An 18,618-nucleotide genomic window follows, 5' to 3' on the forward strand; every position below is an offset into this window, starting at 1 on the left:
ATAGTCTAGTCATAGTCTAGTCATTGTCTAGTCATAGTCTAGTCATAGTCTAGTCATAGTCTAGTCATAGTCTAGTCATAGTCTAGTCATAGTCTAGTCATAGTCTAGTCATATTCTAGTCATAGTCTAGTCATAGTCTAGTCATATTCTAGTCATACTCTAGTCCTATCGCAACACTGTTTTAAAAAGCATGTTTTTTTTTTAGACAAGCATACAATGTATTATTTTCATTCATGAAAACTTAAATCTACATGTCTTGTAGATATTGCAAAATATACCAAAGATGATGAAAAGAAAAGAGCAAAAATTAAACACACATACATACACATAAAGGCTCACTTTCCTTGAAAAATAAAAACAAACTTAAAAACTATATACCATTTTTCTTGTTATTGCTATTCACTCTCACATGTGCTTATTTACACCGCACAATAACAGCCCAACACGTGTTATTCACACCAAAATCACTCACTTCATTTTACTCTACAAATACCATCAAGAAACAACACTTTTCTTTTTCAAACAGTTTATTTACAAACGCTCTTTTTGTTAAATGAAATAAAATTTCCCAAAACAAATGAACAACATTTTCCCCATATTTTGAAAGCGTAGGAGAACTACACAAAACTGTTATTTAACATTTAGAGAGAATAAATTATTTTGCTATTTACATAAAAATAATGTAAAATTGTCTAAAGTGTGTGTATGTGTATTAACTTGGTCAATTCAGTTTTTATGTTTAAGCAGATACAGATGCTGAGATAGATACAACAACATTAAGGCTCTCAATGAATTCTTGTTTTTTTTTTGGGCTGTGTATGTGTGTGCATGATGATGAGAAGATGCTTTGGCAAGAAAATTCGCAAATTCAGTTTGCCAAGATGTGCCGACGCGTTGTGTACGTTACGAAATATGAAGCGGTAAAAATTTAATATACAGTGATGCAAAAAAATTAATTACTTGAGGAAGTGACAAATATATTATAACAGAAAAAAAGATAAGAAAAAATAATATAAATTGAGTGAAATAAAAGTGAAAGTGAGAAATGCATGTATGAGTGTAAACAATCAATAAATCAAAACTAAAATGTAAATAAAATACAAATAATTTGTTTTGAGTAAAATTAAGAAAATTTGTTTTTAGATGAAAAATGTAAAATATTTAAACAAAATTCAAATATTGCATATGATTTGAAAAATATTTTAAGGTGATAAAGAAATTATTTAAGAATAATTTTCAAATTTTTTTTTTAAATAAAATGAAATAAAATGAAAAATAAATAAATGAAAAAATATAAAGAAAGACAAAATTTCAATAAATAAAAAACTTAACATTTAAGAAAAACTAATATTTAACATTGATGAATAATGAAAATAAAAATTTTAAAAAATTTGATAATTAAAGGTTAACTTTTAAAAAAAATTATAATGTACAATAGCTTGAGTAAATAATATCCTTTATATAGTGACATATTCCAAACGAATTCTTTTGAAATTTGGAGCCGCCTTTAGGCTTAAATTTATAAAAAGGAAAATACTATCGGACATATAATCTTAACAATATTTGGACATTTTTTAAATATATTATGTTGGTCTTATCGTTTTTGCTTACTTTTTGACGGCGGATGGACGGACAGAATTTTTTTCAAACATTTGTTTTAAGTTCACAGATTTGGCCAGTTTTTAACACCAAACATTTCTGATCAAAAAATAATATTTTGGAATATTCAACTGTGCCTATTGCCAATGAGCAGTAGTTATTTACATGGACGGACGGACGGACACGTAAATAAGAAATTACTTCTTTGTAATTTTTTGCAAAAAAAAGTTAATAATCTTCAGTGAAAACGATTTAAAATTTTTTGTTGGCTTTGGGAACAGACAACAAAAATTGGTTTTCATAATTCCGCTCCTAATGTGGACAATATCATCAAAAATTTTAAAATCTTATTTTGGGATTCTACAAAATATTTTTTCGAATTGGGAGAAATCTAATGACAGATTTCAAGCTTTCTTTTTACTTCTGCCTTTTCAATTGAAAATCCTTTATAACTTGTCATTTTCATAAAAAAATGTCCCTCTATCTGTTGAAATAAATGTTCTGAAGACCGCAGATATTTTCACCTTCATTGTGGTTGTATTTAGTTTTTATATACAAGAAGTTAACGGCTGAAAACAACAATAACAAACATATAGCATGTTCTTGTTATTTTGTTTTTATTATATACAAGATTTGTCACAGTTAACTGATGAAATCAGGGATGGAAATATTTATGAATGAAATTGCCATTATTGGAAACATAAAATTCCTTTTTTTTTAAATTTTAATTTTGAAAATTTAAACAATATATATTTTAAGAATAAGTTAGAAATTATAGTCGGCCGAGGCTAACCATATAATATCCTTCACCAGTTATGAGAATAAAATATGATTTACTTTTCATAAAAAAGCTTCGAAACCTGTATTTTGAAAGTGGCTTTATATGGACCGATTCTGTTAAACTTTGGTGGATCTACGTGACATTAGACTTTTGCGCTAATTGTGGACATTTAAGTTATTTTATGAATTCGTCTTTGTATGGGTGCTAAAAGAGGTCCCTTACAAAATTCATCAGAGTTATAAAGGCTAGTATAACACTTCTAGTCGAGACACGAGTATATTAAATATTATTAAGGATTTGAGCTCATTTCGGGGAGATCAGTTGTATAGGGTCGTAGTGAAATAATGAGCCGATGTTAGTTACATATTTTCAATAGACTTCTTCATTGGTATAATAGAGAAACAGGTACCAAATTTCATTAAAATATCTTGAAAATTGCGACCTGTAGTTTAATTACAGATGGACGGAAAATTATCAGAAAATTATTCTAAGCCTATTTGTATGTAGACTTAAAGACTTAAAGATATAGGACCAAAAAAAATTAAAAAAAAAAAACAAAAATTTTAACAAACAATTAAGCCGATTCAACCAGTTCTACTTAAAAACAACCAAAAGTGCCAATAAATAAATCAATAAATATAAAATGATTAAATTAAGAAGAAAATTCAAACTCAAAATTCGATGAAATATATTTATTCACATGGAAATCTTCTTCAGCAAAAAGTTGAAAATCGGTCTTAATTGTGAAAATTTTTTTCTCATCTTGTCTTTTGATTTATAACATGAAATAAAAACAAAATACAGAATATTTCTAAAATAAATAAAGAAAAAACTAATAAAATATACATGAATTTAAATGAGGGTTTGATTGTAAGACAAACTTTTTCTCCCCTCCTGTTTATTACATACATTTTCTAAACAAAATCGAATTTATTTTCCTTCTTGTTTACATTTAAATAACCTCATTTTACAATATTCCTCAAATAATCAATGATTTCGATGATAATCGAAATGTTTGACTTAAAGTTTGTTATATTTGTTGAAAAGAAAATTTAACAAAATTGGGGTTAAAGTAGTTACTTGTAAAGTGTATTATATGTAGACATACCTACATATGTATATATAACTGATATTTTTCCATCATTAAATAATAATGTCAAGAATATAAACATATGTACATATTTGCAACTAATAAATAGTTTGACATTAATATTTCATATCTAATTATAATTAGACAATAGATAATTATCGATCACACAATATGACTAGCAAGTGGAATGTGCATTAACTAACAAGCAAATTATCAATTAATCAATACTACTAATAATTATGCACAAATATGTTTAATTTCATTGCAAAACCTGCTAATGCAAATTTTTATTATTTAAAAAAAAACTTAAAAATAGCCGAAAGATATTCAGTAAATAAGTTACACCGAACTTTGATTTCAGATTAAACAATTAATAATGATTACACTATTGATTGAGTTAATTTTTTGTCATAGTATTTAATCGATTAAGAACAAAATTGATATTTCAATAAGACATTGAAACACGAAACAAGACACACAAAAAAATTAAATACACAAAGCAATGAAACTAACACACATCCAAACATACGTTTTTTTCAATATGCCATGTTGTTGTTGGTTTTATATTAATGCATGCAAAAAATTTTTTTTAATAGAATTTTCAAAGGTTGTCTCGAATTTTTGATCATATCTCCGTTATTTGTAGACGAAAGCATGTCTGAAATAAATATTGAAGTTTTGGATCTCGTATAAATCTGGGTCTTGAGAAAATTGATTTCAACAGACAGACACGAATATCGAGTGCTTTACGTGAACACCTGCATTGACAGCCTTATTTCACGGTTTTCTTTTTCATCCACTAGGTAAAATTGAGACGGTCTACCACGCGAACCTGAATCCTTCTATGAAGAACTCAGGTGGCAATTTTTGTACATGGCTGAGCTGGTCCATGTACAAGCACATTGCTGAAGTACTTGAGCTATCTAATCTCTTACCATAGTAGCACCATTGCGGAATGACATGCAGCATGGGGTCAATCCCAATGCAAACCCCCACAAGGAAAAAGCAATCACTAGTCTAAAATCAATAGAAGGGGCGACTACCCTAACATCAGGTCGGTATACCGGAAGGTGACCATCCTTATGATGTCATGAAAGATTGCATTATTTAAAATGCAATCCCCATCAACTAATGACCCATTCCAGTGCATTCCTTAACCTCTTAATGCCCCCGCAACCACACTACTGAGATGGATCTGTTGATTCGGCAACAGCACCTAGAGACTTATTTGGTAGTCCGAAATACCCAGCCAATAAATCAGGATCCCTCTGTATGTCAGATAATGTGACAAAGGATGTAAAAATTTCCAAAGACAATTCAAACTCAATAATTGCCAGACAAGGTGGAGATTTCGCCAAGGTAACACGCCCCCAGGGGGAGACAGACAGACAGACAGACAGACAGACAGACAGACAGACAGACAGACAGACAGACAGACAGACAGACAGACAGACAGACGGACGGACAGACAGATGTACATGGTTTAATCGACTCCGCTATTAAGAAGGATCCGGAATGTATAAACTTTATTGGACCGAAAAATTATATTTTAGAAATTAGAATGTGAAGGGCTTAAAAAATAGAGGGATATGATCCAGTAACTTTTTAACGGTTTGTCTGGTTCTAAAGGAGTAGGGTGGGTAAAAATTCTTAAAATTTAATTTTCAAATGTGAATATCTGTTTGTGTAATAAAATTTGTTTAAAAATTAAACAGATCTAAATTTTAACGTAATTGGTTTTCTTAACAAACAAACAAAAGCAAATTAATAAATTAAAAAATTTTAATACATATATTAAATTAAAAAGATAATTTAGCAACTCTTCAATACAAAAATTTTAGAAATTTTTAAATATAAAACCATAAATTAAAATATTTGTAAACTAAACAAGACAACCACACATAACTCACTTGAGACAATAATACTTTCTAAAGTAAAATTAATAGCAAAAAAATTCTACCAAACTGGCAATAAATCAAAAGTTTTATAAAAAAATTCTAACAAACAAACATTTCCAAAGAAAAAAGTCATTTAAATTTATTGCGCCAAAAAAAATATTTAAATTTTACTTTTTGCAAATTCTTTAGTGGAAACCATTACATGTGTGAAATTATTAAAACAAGTGAAGAATTTAAAAAATTAAAAAAATAATTTTTGCATAAACTTATTGTAAATTTATGTACATATATCTAAAAATAAAACGCATGGAGTGTATAAATAAAAAATTCTGTTGATGATGAAAGATGATAAAAAATGCCACAAAGTGAAATTCTTTGAGAGAAAAGAAAAATAGAAAACACCAACAATTAATGCATATACATAAATGTGTGTCAATGAGTTCTTGTATTTATAAGGAAAACAACAATTAAAGAAAAGTGATTTTTTTTGAAATTGTCTGCAATTAAACAAAAAATAGTAGCAAATATACAGAAATAAAGTGAAAATTGAGAAAAAGGATACAATTGTTTAAAAAAGGTAAGTTGAAGAAAAATTAAATAGTTTTATAAACATATGCATGTAATTTTACTCTACACCACTATAGTGTGGAGAGTATTAGGCGTTTGTGCTGATGTTTTCAACACCCAAATGTATACCAATCGGCACAGAATCACTTTTTGAGTGGATCAAGATATGTCTGTCTGTTTATCTGTCTGTCTGTCTGTCTGTCTGTCTGTCAGCCTGTCTGCCTGTCCGTCTGTTTGTCTGTCTGTCTGCCTGTCCGTCTGTGTGTCCATGTAAACCTTGTGCGCACGCCACAAGGTTGATGAAATTTGGCCCAAAAACGGACGCTATTGAAAATGGTTAAATAATCTAGAGATAATTCTATATATTCCACTTATTATCAATATGAATTTATAAAAACAAAAACAACTATCTGAAAAAATTACATCACATTTAAACTTAAATGTAATTTGAACATGCTAAATAAACCACAGATTACAAATACATCAGAGACAACTACTAGCTACAACAAAAACATCATCATTATCAACTGCAACAGTAGCAGCATCATTATTATCTTCGTCATGGTACTTTAATGTTAAGAACAAACTACGAAAACTGAACAATAATGCACATCACATGTAAATGAACGCTTCCACGAATGGATGAGTTCATGTTTTGAAGCTGCTGCAGTTTTTTTCTATTGGTTGGATTCTGTAAACCAAAATCCTGACTTTTGCCGCATACCAGTACTAAATGAAATTGAAAGATGCTGTTTTGTTTTAATCACTTCTATAGGGATTTTGGAGAGCAAAACGAGAAAAGGAGTAATTGTGGTTTATATAGCTGAGATTTAAGAGGGTTAAAGACAAAACGAAATTGTTACTGGAAATTTGAAATAGAGATTATGGCTCTTTACTTTTTGGTGACACAAAGTTGAAATGGAAAACCAGAAAAGAAAAGTGATCAAAATTAAAACTATTCAGAATTTTCTTTGAGTTCTTTTTTTAAATTTTCGAAAACTAAGTTCAAATTTGGAATTTAGTAAGAAAAAATTACTAAATTACTAAAAATAATCACAATACATCAAAAGAAAGTATGAAGTTTATTTATATCCTTAAATAATTTTGTGTTAAAGTGTTGTTTTTGAATTTCTGCTACGACCGATATAACATTCCCCAACTGTATGGGTGAATGGAGAACAATGTGGAAATGAGTTGAGCAATGCTGATTCTTGTTGTTTTCAATACGAATATAAGAACATAAATTTCTGTTTCTCTAGTCAGAGAAAGGGTGTTAAAATAAAAATAGTTTTATATTTTGAAATTTTTTCCTACTTTTCTATGCATAACTAAGCTGACGAGTATTAAAAGTAAAAATAACAATAACAACAATTTCACAAAATTGTGTGTAAAAGAATTTTAATATTTCTAGGTATGTAATTGTGGCAACAAAAACCAAAACAAAATATATGTTTAAAAACAAGTAAAAATGTATGGTCGGGCTTGGCCGACCACATGATACCCTACACCCTACAAATATTTGGGTGTAGAGTATTTAGGGGTGGGGGATTGGTTGTGCAAGGGTATATTTATGGGTCTGGGATTTTAGTTCACATTAAAGTTATTTATGCAGAATTTTATCGTGATACTAGTGTTTAAAAGTGCATTTTTGACCTTCAAGTCTTTTATTGAAGGGGACTTTGTATGGGGGCTAGGGTTAAATGAGGCCCGATTAATACGAAACTCGGCAGTAAGATTAAGACTTATACAAAACTAAGTTGTGCCTATTTTTGTAGATATACTAGGAAATATTCATAATTATAAGCTCAAAAGCTCTTTTCGGCGATTCGGAGCTGGGTAAAATAATGGACCGATTTCAACCGTTTTCAATAGCGGTTTATCAAATTATCTTGCGATCTGTAGCTGGCCTCAAAAGGTTTACATGGACACTCAGACGGACAGACGGACAGACGGACGGAAGGACGGACGAACAGACATTGCTTAATCGACTTTAAGGTGGTGGTAGCACCAATATTTTTGGGTGTTATAAACATCAATATCGTTTTACATTACAACTATTACTGAATCTGTGCTCTTGCTTCTACTAAGTTTATGAGTCACTACTTACTACAACTGTAGTATACATGCCTGACTGACAGCAAATTTAATATTTTCTGTTTCGTTTTTTTGTTTTAATTCTACTTCAAAACTATTAACGTTAAAAATATGAAAAATGATATGGTTATTTAAATAATAGAAAATAAAAAAGACGCAATATTTTATTGCAAAAAACTACTTATTTTTTATTCATTATAAAATAAATACAACTGTTTTCATATATTGTTGTTCATTATATATATTTTTTTAATAATGAATTGTTATTAGACACATGTAACAATTATTTAACTAATGGAAATAATTTATTCTAGAATTTATTGATTTAAGTGTAATGTTTTGTATAAAAACTTTTATTTATTAATCTGTCATAATATTGCAGCAGAACGTATACGTAATAATAAGTAAATATTGACCATAAAAATATTACGTATACGTCACGTGTAAAGTTAAAATAAATATTTAAAAGAAGGGTAGAACCTGATTCCAAGATAAAAAGAGAAATGTTTTAAGTGAATTTTAGAACTTAAGTGAAAATTTATTGGTGAAAGTTATCATACAATTGAGATAAAAGCTTAGATAAGTGCTACAATAAAGTCGATTAATGTTCATATCTTAGTTCTATTTGCTTCAATGGATAACAAAACCGACATAGTACTATTTTTTTCGAAAAATTGTCACAAAATTGCATTAAAATTGATTGTTAAACATACATATATCCAATATGTATAACATTTCATGATTATCAAAAAATTCTAAAAAATCTGATTTTTTTTTTTTTTGGTAATTTTTACGGAAAATATTAAATTCATTAATTCACTAATTGTTTTTAAAAAATTTATTGAGTTTTAATATAATTATATATGTACATATTTCCCAGAATCTTTTGAAATTATAATAACACAAACAAATCGCATTAATGCGTTGCAAAAACTTTACACACATATAATTTCTTGTGAAAAAATAAACAAAACTAACATTTATTTTCTACAAAATGAGATAAAATTATAATAATATAAAAAATTTAAAAAAAACTTAAATTAAAATGTACATAATTTAAAACGAAAAGTTGACATTGTTTAAGAACATTTAAATAAATAATTTTCAAAGAAAAAAATTCAGTAAAAACCGACAACAATGAAAACATAAAATCTAGACTATGACTAGTCTGTGACAAAACTATGTCTAGACTATGACTAGACTATGACCAGACTATGACTAGACTATGATTAGACTATGACTAGACTATGACTAGACTATGACTAGACTATGACTAGACTATGACTAGACTATGACTAGACTATGACTAGACTATGACTAGACTATGATTAGACTATGACTAGACTATGACTAGACTATGACTAGACTATCACTAGACTATGACTAGACTATGACTAGACTATGACTAGACTATGACTAGACTATGACTAGACTATGACTAGACTATGACTAGACTATGACTAGACTATGACTAGACTATGACTATACGATAGGTTAGTCTATGGACTTATAACTATTATTTTCCGCTAAAAACAATCAACATAAAACATTTCTCCATATATCAAACAAAATTTTTCACATGTTATTATTTCTTGCAAATTATGTACACTTTCGAATCAATAGAATTTGGTAAGATTGAAACTTAGAAAAATAAACAAATAAATTAAAAGAAAGAAACTGTTTAACTAACAAATTTAGCAACCTAATAAATACTGTATAAACTATATAAGCTAAAAATCATTCAGCAATATTTATATATTTTCTTAAATCAAAATACCACCACTCTAACAAAAACCGAACAACTGAAGATAAACATTTTCAAACATGCTGTTTGAAGACAAACAAGCAAATCACTGTGAAATGATTCTCTGCTCATGTCTAAACAAAACACACAAGTGTCGAAATAAGAAAAAAACAGCAAGAAAACAATGTGAACATTGCCCCTCAAAAAAATACAAAATAATAAATTATTAACAGCAAATGTTTTTGTTAAAATCATACAACCCTACTAAAAATTTAAACCAAAACGCCGTAAACTTTTTAATGACCTTGGAAAGTAATTAGGCGGCTTTCAACAAATCAATCAATATTTAACTTTCTTCATCCTCACACACCACTGTGCGAGTTATTTATTTTACAAAAAGATAAAATATATTAAACAAAAGTAGTAGTAGAAAACATTTAGTCATACCATTAAGTGACATGTAAAATTATCAATGACACAACAGAGATGTTTCTTTACAAGCATCAATCATCATCATCTTTTAGAATTTAAAAAGAGAATATGGTCAAAAATAAATGTGAATTTTATTTTTAATTGTATTTATTATTTGATTTAGAATAAAATATATTTTGTGTTTCACATTTTGTATGAACAATATATATTTGAAAATATTTTATAAGTGCAAATTGATTTTAATGATTTTAGAGATATAAAAACTAAAATTTATAGCCAGTTTTACTGCTTAATGATTAAACGAATTTTTCATAGTGAGTGTGTTAAAATATATTTAATTAAAAGTATTTATTTAAAAATTATTTGCATTCAAATGTATATCATAGGTCATTTACTATGTACGTATATCGAACTAAAAAATCCATTACTAAGAGAAACAAATTCAATAGAATAGAGTATAGACTAGATTATAGACTAGACTATAGACTAGACTGTAGAGCTATATACTAGACTATAGACTAGACTATAGACTAGGCTATAGACTAGACTATAGACTAGGCTATAGACTAGACTATAGACTAGACTATAAACTAGACTAGACTAGACTATAGACTAGACTATAGACTAGACTATAGACTAGACTATAGACTAGACTTTAGACTAGACTAGACTATAGACTATACTATAGACTAGACTATAGACTAGACTATAGACTAGACTACAGACTGGACTATAGAATAGACTATAGACTAGATTAGACTAGATTAGACTAGACTAGACTAGACTAGACTAGACTAGACTAGACTAGACTAGACTAGACTAGACTAGACTAGACTAGACTAGGACTATAGACTATAGACTATAGACTAGACTACAGACTAGGCTATAGACTAGACTATAGACTAGACTATAGACTAGACTACAGACTAGGCTATAGACTAGACTATAGGACTAGACTATAGACTAGACTATAAACCAGACTATAGACTAGACTATAGCCTATACTATAGACTAGACTATAGACTAGACTATAGACTAAACAATAGACTAGATTATAGACTGACTACAGACTAGACTATAGACTAGACTATATACTAGACTATAGACTAGACTATAGACTAGATAACTAGACTAGACTAGACTATAGACTAGACTATAGACTAGACTATAGACTAGACTATAGACTAGACTATAGACTAACTATAGACTAGACTATAGACTAGACTATAGACTAGACTATAGACTAGACTATAGACTAGACTATAGACTAGACTATAGACTAGACTATAGACTAGACTATAGACTAGACTATAGACTAGACTATAGACTAGACTATAGACTAGACTATAGACTAGACTATAGACTAGACTATAGACTAGACTATAGACTAGACTATAGACTAGACTATAGACTAGACTATAGACTAGACTATAGACTAGACTATAGACTAGAATGACTAGACTATAGACTAGACTATAGACTAGACTATAGACTAGACTATATAGACTAGACTAAGACTAGACTATAGACTAGACTATAGACTAGACTATAGACTAGACTATAGACTAGACTATAGACTAGACATAGACTAGACTATAGACTAGAATATAGACTAGACTATAGACTAGACTATAGACTAGACTATAGACTAGACTATAGACTAGACTATAGACTAGACTATAGACTAGACTATAGACTAGACTATAGACTAGACTATAGACTAGACTATAGACTAGACTATAGACTAGACTATAGACTAGACTATAGACTAGACTATAGACTAGACTATAGACTAGACTATAGACTAGACTATAGACTAGACTATAGACTAGACTATAGACTAGACTATAGACTAGACTATAGACTAGACTATAGACTAGACTATAGACTAGACTATAGACTAGACTATAGACTAGACTATAGACTAGACTATAGACTAGACTATAGACCTAGACTATAGACTAGACTATAGACTAGACTATAGACTAGACTATAGACTAGACTATAGACTAGACTATAGACTAGACTATAGACTAGACTATAGACTAGACTATAGACTAGACTATAGACTAGACTATAGACTAGACTATAGACTAGACTATAGACTAGACTATAGACTACTAGACTAGACTATAGACTAGACTATAGACTAGACTATAGACTAGGACTATAGACTAGACTATAGACTAGACTATAGACTAGACTATAGACTAGACTATAGGACTAGACTATAGACTAGACTATAGACTAGACTATAGACTAGACTATAGACTAGACTATAGACTAGACTATAGACTAGACTATAGACTAGACTATAGACTAGTTTATAGACTAGACAATAGACTAGACCTTAGACTAGACAATAGACTAGACTTTAGACTAGACTATAGACTAGACTATAGACTAGACTATAGACTATACTATGGACTATACTATGGACTAGACTATAGACTAGACTATAGACTAGACTATAGACTAGACTATAGACTAGACTATAGACTAGACTATAGACTAGACTATAGACTAGACTATAGACTAGACTATAGACTAGACTATAGACTAGATTATAGACTAGACTATAGACTAGACTATAGACTAGACTATAGACTAGTTTATAGACTAGACAATAGACTAGACTTTAGACTAGACAATAGACTAGACTTTAGACTAGACTATAGACTAGACTATAGACTAGACTATAGACTAGACTATAGACTATACTATGGACTATACTATGGACTAGACTATAGACTAGACTATAGACTGGACTATAGACTAGACTATAGACTAGACTATAGACTATACTATGGACTATACTATGGACTAGACTATAGACTAGATTATAGACTAGACTACAGACTAGACTATAGACTAGACTATAGACTAGACTATAGACTAGACTCTAGACTAGACTATAGACTAGACTATAGACTAGACTAGACTATAGACTAGACTATATACTAGACTATAGACTAGACTATAGACTAGACTATAGACTAGACTATAGACTAGACTATAGACTAGACTATAGACTAGACTATAGACTAGACTATAGACTAGACTATAGACTAGACTAGACTAGACTATAGACTAGACTATAGACTAGACTATAGACTAGGACTATAGACTAGACTATAGACTAGACTATAGACTAGACTATAGACTGATATAGACTAGACTATAGACTAGACTATAGACTAGACTATAGACTAGACTATAGACTAGACTATAGACTAGACTATAGACTAGACTATAGACTAGACTATAGACTAGACTATAGACTAGACTATAGACTAGACTATAGACTAGACTATAGACTAGACTATAGACTAGACTATAGACTAGACTATAGACTAGACTATAGACTAGACTATAGACTAGACTATAGACTAGACTATAGACTAGACTATAGACTAGACTATAGACTAGACTATAGACTAGACTATAGACTAGACTATAGACTAGACTATAGACTAGACTATAGACTAGACTATAGACTAGACTATAGACTAGACTATAGACTAGACTATAGACTAGACTATAGACTAGACTATAGACTAGTTTATAGACTAGACAATAGACTAGACCTTAGACTAGACAATAGACTAGACTTTAGACTAGACTATAGACTAGACTATAGACTAGACTATAGACTATACTATGGACTATACTATGGACTAGACTATAGACTAGACTATAGACTAGACTATAGACTAGACTATAGACTAGACTATAGACTAGACTATAGACTAGACTACAGACTAGACTATAGACTAGACTATAGACTAGACTATAGACTACACTATAGACTAGACTATAGACTAGATTATAGACTAGACTATAGACTAGACTATAGACTAGACTATAGACTAGTTTATAGACTAGGCAATACACTAGACTTTAGACTAGACAATAGACTAGACTTTAGACTAGACTATAGACTAGACTATAGACTAGACTATAGACTAGACTATAGACTATACTATGGACTATACTATGGACTAGACTATAGACTAGACTATAGACTGGACTATAGACTAGACTATAGACTAGACTATAGACTATACTATGGACTATACTATGGACTAGACTATAGACTAGACTATAGACTAGACTATAGACTAGACTATAGACCAGACTATAGACTAGACTATAGCCTATACTATAGACTAGACTATAGACTAGACTATAGACTAGTCAATAGACTATAGACTAGACTATAATTCTCGTTGTTTATTTTTCAAATTCATCGTTTCCTTATGTTTGGAGCAGACGGTTATATCCATATATATGACAAACTTACACATTTATATCTTCACTATTTCGTACTTAACAACAAACAAACTATTACAAATCAATAAAAATCAAATATCTAAAACTGCTTTATAACAATTTTGTAAAATGTTGTTGATGCGATAAAAAATGTCTTGTTGAAGAGGAGAAGATAAAATGTAAAAAAATTCTTGAAATGATGATAAAACAAGTGCCATCCCGCCCTTTTGAATCCGAATAAATAAACAAATTGCCCTAAACTACGGAAATAATAACAACCAATAAATATATTTCCTGTAGGCGTTTTGTATGGCCTTAAAACAGCAGCTCATACCTAAAAATAGTAATACATATATCCTTGTTCCTTGATTTTTGGAATAAAAAAACACACAAGCATTTTGACATACTCACATAATATAATGTTATTAAAGTAATTTAACTGCAAAAAAATTTATTTTCAATAAAATAAATAGCATAAAAACTTTTATGTGTAACACAAATTGTACAAATCAAATAAAATGTTTGACATGTATTGTGATTTAGTCAAAGAATTTGTAAGGATGTTTTGCTAAAATTCTAATATTAAAGGAAGAGCAATTGTTCATAAATGGGTTGTGTGATAAGTCATGTTCATTTTCAAGAGACAAAATTTAATTTAAAAGAAGTTCGTAATTAACCTATTGGCTATAATAATAAAGTTGTTACGGAAAAGATTATATTTATATTTAAATAAAAATCCTTATTCCAATAAAAAATCCTTTTGTGAGTTGCTTCATATTTAATATAATTTTTCTTATCCCTTTAATTCCATTGCATTGCAATTCAATTCTCTAAGAATAACAAACAAAATTCTACTACATTCAATTTCCTTTTCTACCCAAACGGAAATGTTGAAATTATTTTAAAAATTTACATTTAATAAAGAATTTATTATACCTTATTTAATAGTTTATTCAAATGAATAGAATTATATATTTATTAGAATTATTATATTTGCCACATACAAACACATTTGCAACAAATGAAGCAGGAAACTTTTATGTAAATATAAAAATTAAATCAACAAATTCAAATATTTTTATTTCAATAATTACTGCAAAAAAGAATAACAACAATATATATATTCTTTAAAGCAAAAATAACAGAATTAACAACAAAATAATATTTGTTGATAAATAATGATAATTTTTAAAATTTTATTAAAATATTTACTAGAAAAAATATATGCAGAAATGATTTTTTATGAAAACAAGTAAGAAAGTATAGTCGGGCGTGACCGACAATATGATACCCTACACCAGTTATGAATATTGAATGTGAACTATTTTTCATAATAAAGCATTTATCTGGAATATTACCTTGATTCGGATTTATTTAGGCAATTTATTGACGAAAAACTACTTTTCTGAAAGAGGCTTTTTATTGGGGATAGGAGCAAATGCGAACCGATCCCGATAAAATGGGCTGGATAGATTTATATTTATGTAATAATTGTATGTGATAAATTTCATTGCAATAACAGTGTTAATAAGTGAATTGCGGATATTCAAGTCATTTTCCGAAGAGGGGCTTTGTATGGGGGATAGGGTCAAATGAAGACCGATCATTTAGAAATTCGGCAAAGTCATCAAGGCTTGTATAAAACTTAGTTGTGCGAACTTTTATCGAGATACATTTATATTATACATAATTATGAGCTCAAAAGCCCTTTTCGGGGGGTTCAGTTGTTTGGGGGCTAGGTGAAATATTAGACCGATTTTAACCATTTTCAATAGGCTTCGTTCCTGAGTCAAAAGAAACATGTATTCCAAATTTCATCAAATTATCTTGAAAATTGCGACCTGTACTTTGATAACAAATTTTACATGGACACTCGGACGATTTGACGGACATCGTTAAATCAACTCAGAAAGTAATTCTGAGTCGATCGGTATACTTAAAGGTATAGTACTAATATTTTAGTGCATTACAAACATCGGCACAAACGCATAATATCCTTCCCACTATGGTGGTGTAGGGTATAATGAAATGGTTTTTTATGAAATGATGAATGCAGAAATGATTTTATGAAAAACGAAAAAACATTTTAAAAGATGAGAATTATTTTAATATTCATAAAAAATAAATTTATATTTTATCGAACTCAAATTAGACTATGACTAGACTATGACTAGACTATGACTAGACTATGACTAGACTATGACTAGACTATGACTAGACTATGACTAGACTATGACTAGACTATAACCAGACTATGACTAGACTATGACTAGACTATGACTAGACTATGACTAGAAGACTATGACTAGACTATGACTAGACTATGACTAGACTATGACTAGACTATGACTAGACTATGACTAGACTATGACTAGACTATGACTAGACTATGACTAGACTATGACTAGACTATGACTAGACTATGACTAGACTATGACTAGACTATGACTAGACTATGACTAGACTATGACTAGACTATGACTAGACTATGACTAGACTATGACTAGACTATGACTAGACTATGACTAGACTATGACTAGACTATGACTAGACTATGACTAGACTATGACTAGACTATGACTAGACTATGACTAGACTATGACTAGACTATGACTAGACTATGACTAGAATACGACTAGACTATGACTAGACTATGACTAGACTATGACTAGACTATGACTAGACTATGACTAGACTATGACTAGACTATGACTAGACTATGACTAGACTATGACTAGACTATGACTAGACTATGACTAGACTATGACTAGACTAGACTAGACTATGACTAGACTATGACTAGACTATGACTAGACTATGACTAGACTATGACTAGACTATGACTAGACTATGACTAGACTATGACTAGACTATGACTAGACTATGACTAGACTATGACTAGACTATGACTAGACTATGACTAGACTATGACTACACTATGACTACACTATGACTACACTATGACTAGACTATGACTACACTATGACTACACTATGACTACACTATGACTACACTATGACTACATTATGACTACACTATGACTACACTATGACTACACTATGACTACACTATGACTACACTATGACTACACTATGACCACACTATGGCTACACTATGACTACACTATGACTACACTATGACTAGACTATGAGCAGACTATGACTAGACTGTAACTTGATTGTGACTAGACTGTGACTAGACTTTGACTAGACTGTGACTAGATTGTGACTAGACTATGACTTGACTATGGCTAGTAGAAAAAAGCTATACATTTTTGACATTTAATTTGAATAATCTCAGACGTAGATTATTTATTAAAATAACATAAATAATAAATATTAATTTAACGTTTAATATTTATTAAGGTCATGATATCATACATATTTATGTAATACAAAATTTTACATTACATCCTTAATAAAACATTCAGAATGTCCTGAAATATGTCAAAATACAAAAAAAAAAAAACAAAAGTTGCAGTATTTATTTGTGCATGTCAATAGTGAGTTAAACGTATACATTTTTGGTTTTTTCTTTGCAGAAACAAAATTGGAACATTACCGACACCCTCGATAACGAAAATAAGTTAAATAAAGTGAGTATGAAAATCATTGCACGATTTCAATACAACACTGAAAACCTGAATTCACTTACAAAACAGAACTTTCTTTCACACACACACACATATACTCTCTATATATAAAATGGAATACAATACAAACTTACGTAATTATTATGGAGGACTTCCTGGAATACTTTAAATATAAAGCTTTATGGCTGCACAGACAGAACCTGAGCCTTTTTTATCATTTAATGGGTTCGTCTAACCAATATTTTTTTCTATACAAATGCTTAGTATTCTACTTATTTTAGTGGTGTATGATATAAAATCGAAAATTCTGTGAAAGCTTAAATTATACACTTGAAGTCAAGTGCTTTATGATGTTTTTTTTGCAGCAGTATTTATGATTGTTGTATCCGCTACAACAAGTTGTAATAATAACAAACAAAAATAATAGCACCCAGAGGCAAAAAGGGAAGAATAAAAACTAACTGCAACAGAAGTCATTTCTCCAAAACGTAGTAGTAACTGCGAGGAATATTTCAGCAATTCAACCCAGCAAACGCCCAGCCTAAACCT

General features: G+C 29.6%; 1 pseudogene; it reads left to right on the forward strand.

Moving 5' to 3' along the window:
* Positions 1 to 882: 882 nt before the first annotated feature.
* The window catches only part of LOC119602431, a 61,619-nt pseudogene continuing 43,883 nt past the window's right edge, over positions 883 to 18,618 (forward strand).

The sequence above is a fragment of the Lucilia sericata genome, unplaced genomic scaffold (assembly GCF_015586225.1).
Source record: "Lucilia sericata isolate MDLA Ls3-8-SP2 unplaced genomic scaffold, ASM1558622v1 Contig000232F_arrow, whole genome shotgun sequence".
NCBI lineage: Eukaryota > Metazoa > Arthropoda > Insecta > Diptera > Calliphoridae > Lucilia > Lucilia sericata.